This window comes from Grus americana, chromosome 1 (assembly GCF_028858705.1).
Source record: "Grus americana isolate bGruAme1 chromosome 1, bGruAme1.mat, whole genome shotgun sequence".
Lineage (NCBI taxonomy): Eukaryota > Metazoa > Chordata > Aves > Gruiformes > Gruidae > Grus > Grus americana.
The window spans coordinates 175,741,693-175,750,810 of NC_072852.1; positions in this window are offsets into that span (position 1 = coordinate 175,741,693).

Genomic DNA, 9,118 nt, shown 5'->3' on the forward strand with positions numbered 1-9,118 from the left:
AAACCCAAAAACAACCAACCAACAAAAAAACCTCCAAAGCACCAGCACCTCCCCCCTGGCCTGACCAGTAAACCTGTTTTTTTACCAGACTTACATATACTCATTGTATAGCTGTGAAGAGAGGGAGATTTTTCAGGGTTGTCAGCTCAATATGTCACCCCAGTGAAAAAAAAAGTCTCTTTAGGAATCTAAAAAAAAATAAAACTAAAACAAAATGAATAGTGCTAAAACACTAATTAAGTCTGTTTTCCAATTATGTTAATGAAACTACAAAGAAAATGCAAATCTAGAAGTCTCCAGAAATTCTAACAGTTGTGGTGTAACACCATGGCTGGTAGTCCCACAGCAATACTTCCACAGACCCCCAGGAGAATACCATATTAGTGGTTCACAAATATGCATTAAATTAATCTGTTTGATCAGTAAGTGTTTTCTATTTTTTGGCGAACAGGGATTTATTTTGAACTCTATTCCATGGGATCCAAGAATTGTGACGTAATGCTGCCCTTTGAGTCACAGAAGTAAAGTGAGTGAAAAACTGTCACTGTTTGTAACACTAATAACATTCTTCAAGCCTCAAGCCATCAGCCAGCAAGATTCTCTTCATTTTAAGTAAGGTATAAGTACACTTATAAGTAGCGCTATTTCAGCCCACTAGAAGTCTAAGAGGTCCCACTACAGCAGTATAACAGTCACAAGACTAGTGATGCAGCACTTTAGGAGCGCTTTGCCTGCCTAATCATATTATAAACATATTCATAGTAGTCCCATGGAAGTCCAGGATTGCTTTTGTAGTAGGGTACTTATGCAGTACAAATGAAGCTCACTTTGTCACTAAGGAGAGGCTTTTTAACATTTTCTTTGGCACATGGGACTCCTGTTACTACAAGTTTTCCATTATGTTTTTCCATACACAAACACCAACCATATACTTTGTCAGATTGACCTTTGTTTGATATTAATTGAACAACAAAACAAACAAGAACAAAGGCAAGCATCCGTGAGAAAGCATGCAAGTGTGTATGTCTTTGCACTGTACTAAACACAAGCAAAAATAAACCAGCAGCAATCTCTGAGTAGAAAGAGGACATTCTTTTCATGTAAAAGCAAAGAGAGAAAACCGGATAATTTCTTATGCACGTTATAAGTGCCTCAGTTGAACTCCGGTTACGTTCATTTAAATGGTCGTCTGCAGGTATGTTAAACCTGACTTTATTCATTTACAGGCTCAAGAGCTCAATTTCTTGAAGGAAATAAGTTTGTTTGGAATAGACAGAAATAATTGATGATCTATGTATCAGGGCCAAGACTTTTTCTCCTTGTGTCACTTCATCCCTTTACTCTTTTAAGTAATACAAAACTTGACTTTAAGTGGTCTTGGGTGTGAGGGATGCAGGAGGACCTCACTGGGATACTCAAAAGTGCATCAGGACATGAAATACTGTTATTCTGTTGATACAGGTCTCCTTTGAACATCCAGCCTCCCGAGTACTTTTAAAAAAGCTAGTAATTACTTCTTTAGGTACTTGACATGATGAAAAGGGGGCTCTTAGTTTTTCAAGTGAGCTCCCTGAAACTCTAATTCCTGTTAAATCTACAATGTGATTAAAGCTTCCTCGCAGCCTTTTGCAGAAGTACTGATTAGCCCTTGGATACTTCTCACGACTCCATTGCAAACTATAGCTTACGCACTGTCCACGGATTACTACACGGAGTGTTGGTACTGGTTGCACCTACGTTTCAGGACTTGGCCTATAAGCCATTAAATGTTTGGGTTCTTTTAGATTTTTAAAATATTTTTCATGTCTGTAATACATATTTATAAGTATACTTTATATATAATGTGTGCATATTACTAAGAATAGCAGAATAGCAGTGTGTAAACAAGAATGAAGGAAATAACTAATATAAAAACTAATACAATCATAAGAAATTTTTAAGGGTTATGAATTTCAAAGGTTGGGTATAAACACTTCCTTAAAAAGCAAGATTCTTTAAAGTTCCTCAAGTAAGGGATATTCTGGTCATTCTTTTCTTTTTGGTTTACTTCTTTTTTGTGAGCCTTTAGAGTAAGTGTTTGAATTCTGTAAAAGCCGGTATTTATTCTTCACATCACAGTGCTAAGGAAGATAACAGAGACACATTTCAACGTTATCCTCTCATTCTGCTTTTAATTTCCCATTCAAGTAACCAAACCTGGGCCATTGGGTTTTAACACATACTCCAGCATGAAAACCACTGCAGTTTTCAAATTCAGTAATCGAACTGGGAAAATGGACATCTCTTCACATGTGAGTAATTGCAGATTCTTCACAGTACCTCCTACATTGGAGGTATAAAAGTCAGTGCTATTTTTTTTAAATGAGAATGTAATGAGTCATTTTATGGTGTCTACTACAGCATTCTTTTCTAGGAGTACAATGATTTCTTCTCAGGTGCTAGGAATCTGAAGATGGAATAGGAAGGTAGGAGTTAGAATGATTTAGTTTTATGAGTGCTTTTTCAATGGCTTCTCTTATATGCATACATCACAGTTAAATGTTTTTGGAATACTTATTGGTTGTTGTCACATAATGATTCTTTTGAATATGCAGTAATGTGAAGTTACCCTAGTGTGCGTCCTTTCAGTACTTGAAAGTATACTTGTGGGAGTGTCACATTGCAACTGGATAAAGGTTGAAAGAATCATAGAAGTTACAAAAGGAAAAAGCGTATTATTCACTCCCCCCTTCCCTCACAGACTTTAGGTAGACAGTCCAGCTGGATTTCCTCTCTCCCCCCTAGAGATTCTATACTAACATCTTTTTCCATTCCAAAAAAAGGATCACTGAAGCCCCTTATTTTTCCAATATTGCCTTTAAATCCCTCTGAATTAAAGGTCAAAAATATAACTGATGTAATGCATCAGAATTGATGTCCAAGATCATGGTTCAGAAAGTGGATGCTTAAGGAAAGAGTGTGGGAAAGAAGCTATCTATTCAGTGATTTTTCCTTAGTGCACCACCAGAGCTTTTGGAAGTCATCAGTTAGGGGCTCCTTGAACTGAAGATAGCAGTGATGCAGAACCACAAATGGTCTAATCCTGATCATTTTGTCCAGTCTGTTTCTGAACTAGGTTTCCTTGTTTCTTGTCATTTATCCAATGGTTCACACTTAGCCACACACTTGTTAACTAACTCATTAACTATGTTATAGAATCATAGAATCACAGAATATCTCAGGTTGGAAGGGACCCATAAGGATCATCGAGTCCAACTTCCTGCTCGGAAGCAGAAGTATAACTGGTCAGAAAGTTGGTTTTATACCATAACTTTACGACTCATGATCTAAGAGATGCCTGGAAAGCATGAGAAGTATTTGAAGGTGCAAGTTCTGTTCAGACAGCACTGAAGGATTATTTCAGCTGCTGGGAGACAAGCCCTGTACAGTTTTCGACATACTGACTTTAGTGTTTCCTGAAGTGCTCTCAGAACCTCATTCAGGTTTGCTTTGGAAGGAACTAGTTCATTCATTACAAAAGGGAGAGCCCAATAATAATGTGCACTCAATGTAAAGATAAGGAGTTCTGCACACTGTAATGAAAAAGGGGTCTAAATTATTTGGCTAAATAGATGCATCCCATTCGCTGTATCACTATATCCTTTTCAAAGTAGGATAATAAGAGAATTGTGCATTACTCAAGAGGAATATGTACTATGCATTTATACAGTAGCATAATGGCATTTTCTATTTTTTTCAGTATTCTTTTTTTCTCATAGTTACTAAAATTGTGTTTGCCTCCATGCTAATGGAGAAACAGGTATCTGTTCACAGGGCGTGCCAAAATCTCTTTCCTGAGAGCAGTAATATCTAATCTGAGTCCATCATTTTGTTTGCACAGTCAGGATTCCATTGCACTTACCAATGTGGTATATCACCTGCTATTTTATCACCTGTTCACTTTTTATTTGTGTTTTAGCAGAAATCTGGAAAAAGTTGTTTATTTTGTAAATTTGTCACCTTGCTATTCACATACTTCTCCACTGGCAACCTTTGTGGAAATCAACCACCTATTTCTACCTTTTAATCATGTAATAAACCAAGACATGATTACTCTCCTTATCCAAAGACAGTTTAGTTTCTTCAAGAGTCTCTGGTGAGGAGCCTTTTCAAAAAGTTTTGGAAATTCAAGTGCATTATATTGAAGTATACTTAGACACATGATGATTCACTGGCTCTTGTAGGTCAAAAGTCTTAGGTTATACGATCAAGACTGTCTGCTCCACAGAGGAGCTCTGGAGACAATGGCAGGAGGAAGAGCCCAACTAATACACTGCTGGACTGATCCCAGGCCCATTACAGGGCTCATCAGACCATCAAAGGCCCATCTCCACAAACCCAGAGGAGCACAGGGCAGGCAGGACCCAAATTCCAGACTTCCAAGGAGTGAACACGTTGTCCGGGCCCCTCTCAGTGCTGTCCCAGGAGAGCCATCAGCCCCGTGGCCCAGGCATAAAACCCATCAAGATGAGTCATCTTGCACAGCGCTCCAAATCACCTTTCAGACTAATTGCTGCCTAGGGGTGGGACACATTATGGGATGCAGGGGAAGAGCAGTTTGGGATTATGCAGGATTTATTACAGGATGCTTAAGGAGTAATCAAAGGTAGGATAAAGGAGAGGCTTAGGTGAGGTGATTTGGGGAGAAACAAGTGTGGAAAAATAGAGCACTAAGGGGACAGAAAGCACCAGTTATGTATAGTTAGTCCATACACTTATCTGGCTATGCTCTGCACCTGACCAGCACAATCTGTCTTATCATCTTATTAAATTCTTTTTTAACTCTTTCCTGGGTTAGAAGGGCGCTCTGTTCTGTGTGCGTGTGCGTGTATAGGGGTGTGAGCGCAGCAACGGGAGTCAGACCACAGGCTGGAGGGTTTGTGTGTCCGTGGTCCCAGCAACTGTATATACCTATATACGTAGTGTATAAGTGTGCTCTGTGTGCATGTGCCTGCTGGGAATACATCGTCAGCCTCGCTACTGGTTGCATCTGGGAGCATGGAACAGCAGCAGTCTTGCCTCTCTTGTGTTGTTGGATCCAGAATGATATATTTTCCTGCAATGAAAAATAGCATAATACTTTTTTGAAGCTTACTAGTGAAAGAACGGAAAAATAAAACGAAACAAAAACTTTGTGAATGCTAGATTTTGACCTGAATGGCCACTGCTTTTTCCTACTGCAGTCATTTAGTCCTCTGCAAAATAAATAAATGCTATCACGTGGAGCTAGTAGCATTGCTATCTTCTTTTTATAATCACAAATGACTACTTAAGGTGCACCACAAATAGGTTTTCAAGAACATTCACTAAATGTGTGAGCATAATGAGATTTTATGCAGCTAAATAGGGTGAATTTCCCTACCCATTCTTCGGACTACACCTAGATTAATCCTTTCAGCGTGGCGCAGTTTCCGTAGCAGAGCATAGCACTAATTTAAAGAACTAATATTCTGCTGGAACACTCTGATTCAGACTTCTTTACTTGACACATGGGACGATGCTCAGCGCCCATTGTGCTCTCCACACCAGATACGGTAACTGTCGGGTCACTGAGCATAAGCTCTTTCCTTCACTGTCTGGGGGGCTGCCTATGATAAATTTTAAACTCACAAAACATTTATTTAATATAGTAAGGGACTAGCTCCAGTGTCCTGACTAGCCGTTATCTTTCTCATTAAAATAATTATTGCGTCCAGTGTTGAATGTGAACTATTGTGTGTTATGACTGTGCATTTGTCTACAAAGTCATTGCGCTCTTGGAAGCTATTGTAGCTCATTTCTATAGGAAACCTTTTTATTATCTTGACTGTGAAGGGGAGTGGGGAAGAAGGGAATTCTGCCTTTCCCATATTCTGCATTTATTAAACATCATCTAAAAGAAAGCATTTTAAACGCATAAAAGCTTTTACATGCACTCTGCATCCAAGGGAACACATTTATTTTTTCTGCTACTTTAGCAGTATGTATGTGGTGATGGTATTTCAAAAAAAATAGGTCAGGACCATTTTTAGCCTTAACGAAGACGCAACCATTTCACAATGCGCTGGGAAAAGTATTTGCCTTGTATTTTCTTGCATTTCTGAACTACAAGCAGGTGTCCATGTATTTAGAAAACTCTAAACTACATTATTTCCTATAAATGTTAGAAGTGACTGGAGATACTTCAGATTGCTCTAATATCTACCTGTTTATCAGGTGGATTTTCTTGTGCATTGGGCTACATTGGTTAAATTAAATGACCATAGAAATCACTGGCAGTCCTAAACTGATTATCTGTCTTCTGAAACATTTTCTTTTTTAATTTTTGGGTGTGAATGAAATTTTTCAGGCTAAACATATGTGCATACCCTCCAGTTACAGATAAAGTCAATTCTTTTGTACATAATAAAAAAGTCTCCAACTTCTTCCTACAAATCAAAAAAAAATTCCAACTTGGGCTATTTTGTTTATCGGCTACTCGTATGTGTCCGTAATTATTTCAGTCACCCACAGATGATGTTTAGTTTTGTCTTACATCTATGTTTTTCATTCGCTTGCTGCCTTTCGCTAGGACGGTAGCTCTCTGAGAGTAGGCTTACTTTCTTGTTGTGCATTTAACACGATGAAGCTACCACCACTGGCTGGTGCTTCAGGGCCGTGCAACAGCACTGGGTATGTGGAAATCTGATAATATTTTTAGAGACAGGCAAGCTGAAAAAGAACTTTCCAGGCTATTTTAGAATGAAGGTACCTTATTCCTCTGAAGTTTTATTTCTGAATCAAGGATGGCAAGAGAAAAATCAATGCAAATAACCAGTTTGGGATTGAGTCTAACAGTAGTGATATGACTGTCATGGAGAAACATAGCTGGCTAATGATATTGGCATGAAAGTCAGAAGGCCACAGGACACCCACTGTCTAATTAACAGAAATAGAGGTTATAATGACCTGATCTGAGTTTCATTGACCACCTCAAAGGTATTTTCTTTTTGCAAGCTCTGTATTTAGACATTACTAATTAAAAGTATCAAAGACAAGTTAAGATGAAAATCAGGGAACGCTATTTGTACATTTACAAATGGTATAGCAATGTTTTAGGACAAAAATTAACAAACTAACCTGCACACATGCACTTTTAAAGACAATTACAACCTGGATTTATTAAAAAATATTTTTGCATTTATATACTGGTGTTTCTTGCCAATGTAACTGGTCACAGTAAGCACAACCACTAGATGAAAATGTTGAATTATTTTACTATTTCATAAGCAATATAAATAAATAATTTATGTTTTACACAATATTTATGTGCACATACATACATGTGTAACTCTGTAAAATACACTGCAAATTATTTTGCTAATCAATTCACTGGAATGTGTGATTGAAAAAGGCTTCAGAGATTGGGTGGTGTAGCCTCCTGCACTGAAACAGGCTCAAAAATACCTGTAATGACTTTCATGTATATTATTCAAAAAATCAATATAAATCCATTTCAAATTAAATCAGAAATTATGACAGCAAGTATTTTATTGCCTAACTGAACAACAAGCCATCAAAGTAATTTAAATTAAGGAAAAAAAAAAAAAAAAGTACTGCCCCTAGTCTGCTAAGATGATGGAAGATACTGGCTAAGTACTTAGAAACAGCATGTAGGAGTGTTTAACTAAGTTTTAAGAGCAGAAAAGTTCCTTTTCCTCAAGTGAAAAAAATATTTTTCCTTTTCATCAGAAACTGACTAGAAGTTAAAGAGGCAGGATGCTTTTTTCTCTTCTCTTCCATGAGAAAAAAAAAACAAACCCAAACCAAAAACCCAAAAAAAAGAACAAGTTGCATAGGATGACAGGTATTGCATTGTGATCAATCAGCTCTTGAAACACAGAAGATACTTTGTTTTGCCTAATAAATCAATCAGTTTCCAAGGCAAAATTAATCAAATATTTTTTAATTCTTCTTTCTTGAGCACATTTAAAGTTTTACTTAAATAATAAAACCCTTGTAAAATGGCATTTTAAACATGTTTAATTTATTTTTATTTTCATTCAAATTTAGTAGCTATAATTTGCAAGTAAATGAAACGTTTCCAATATTTCCCAGCATATTAAAAAATAAAAAGAAAATCAGAAGACTGAATAAATATTTTTTGGTCAATGGAACTCCCTAAATAGATGTAAATAGGCAAGATATATCTTCCTAGTTGGCAAATAGAAATAAATTAGCCTAAGCCTTCAATAGGACAGTCATTAAGACATATGAGGGTCAGATTTATCTTACCGAACATAGACATTTAGAAGTTGAGGGTTCCCATAAAGTAAACAGAGAGCAACAGGCCCTTCTGGAGGACATTTAATCTGTTATATATACAAAATCCTCTTTCTCTATGCTGAATCTACATGACGGGCTTGGATTTACACAAGGTAGTATTTTAAATGTCTAAGGCGGCTGAAAAGATTCCTACTGACATTTGGTTATTGATATTAGAGGTTTTGAGGCTTGCAGATTTAGATAGCAGTAAAAGTCACAGGCAAGTCTAGTTCCCTGCTGAAAACTGAGACCAGCAGTGAAGTCGCATTGTATTTGCCCTTCCAGTTATTGAAAAGTAATTTTCAGAGCTCTTCCATCCTCTTGTGGTGGGATAATAAAATGGAATCATGACTTTTCTTCCTCTCCCTCTTAACATCCATAGTTTAGCTCACCCTCAAATACTGCTTGTGGACAGGTTTTGGTGTCTTTTTAAAAATGTTAATATCTGCAGTTGTACAGACAAATCTTATGACACAGCAACTGAAAGGAACTTTTCTTACCACTCCTCAGTGTCACTGAGTAACTAAAGGCACAGAAAAGATAGATTTTCCTCTATTGTAAAACTGTTGTTTATGATACCTGGGCCAAAATTTGACTGTCCTTTGAATCAAGGTGGATCTAAAATATATTGTGTAGAGATGAAAAGCAGACACTAGCAAGAGTTAATTCCTGAAATCTACAGCTCCTACAATATGTCATGCTAACACATATAGCACATTTGCACACTCGAGTGGACACTTTCTGGTGGTTGACAGAATCTAACACCCTTTTTTCTTTGTCTGATTCATTGCTATCA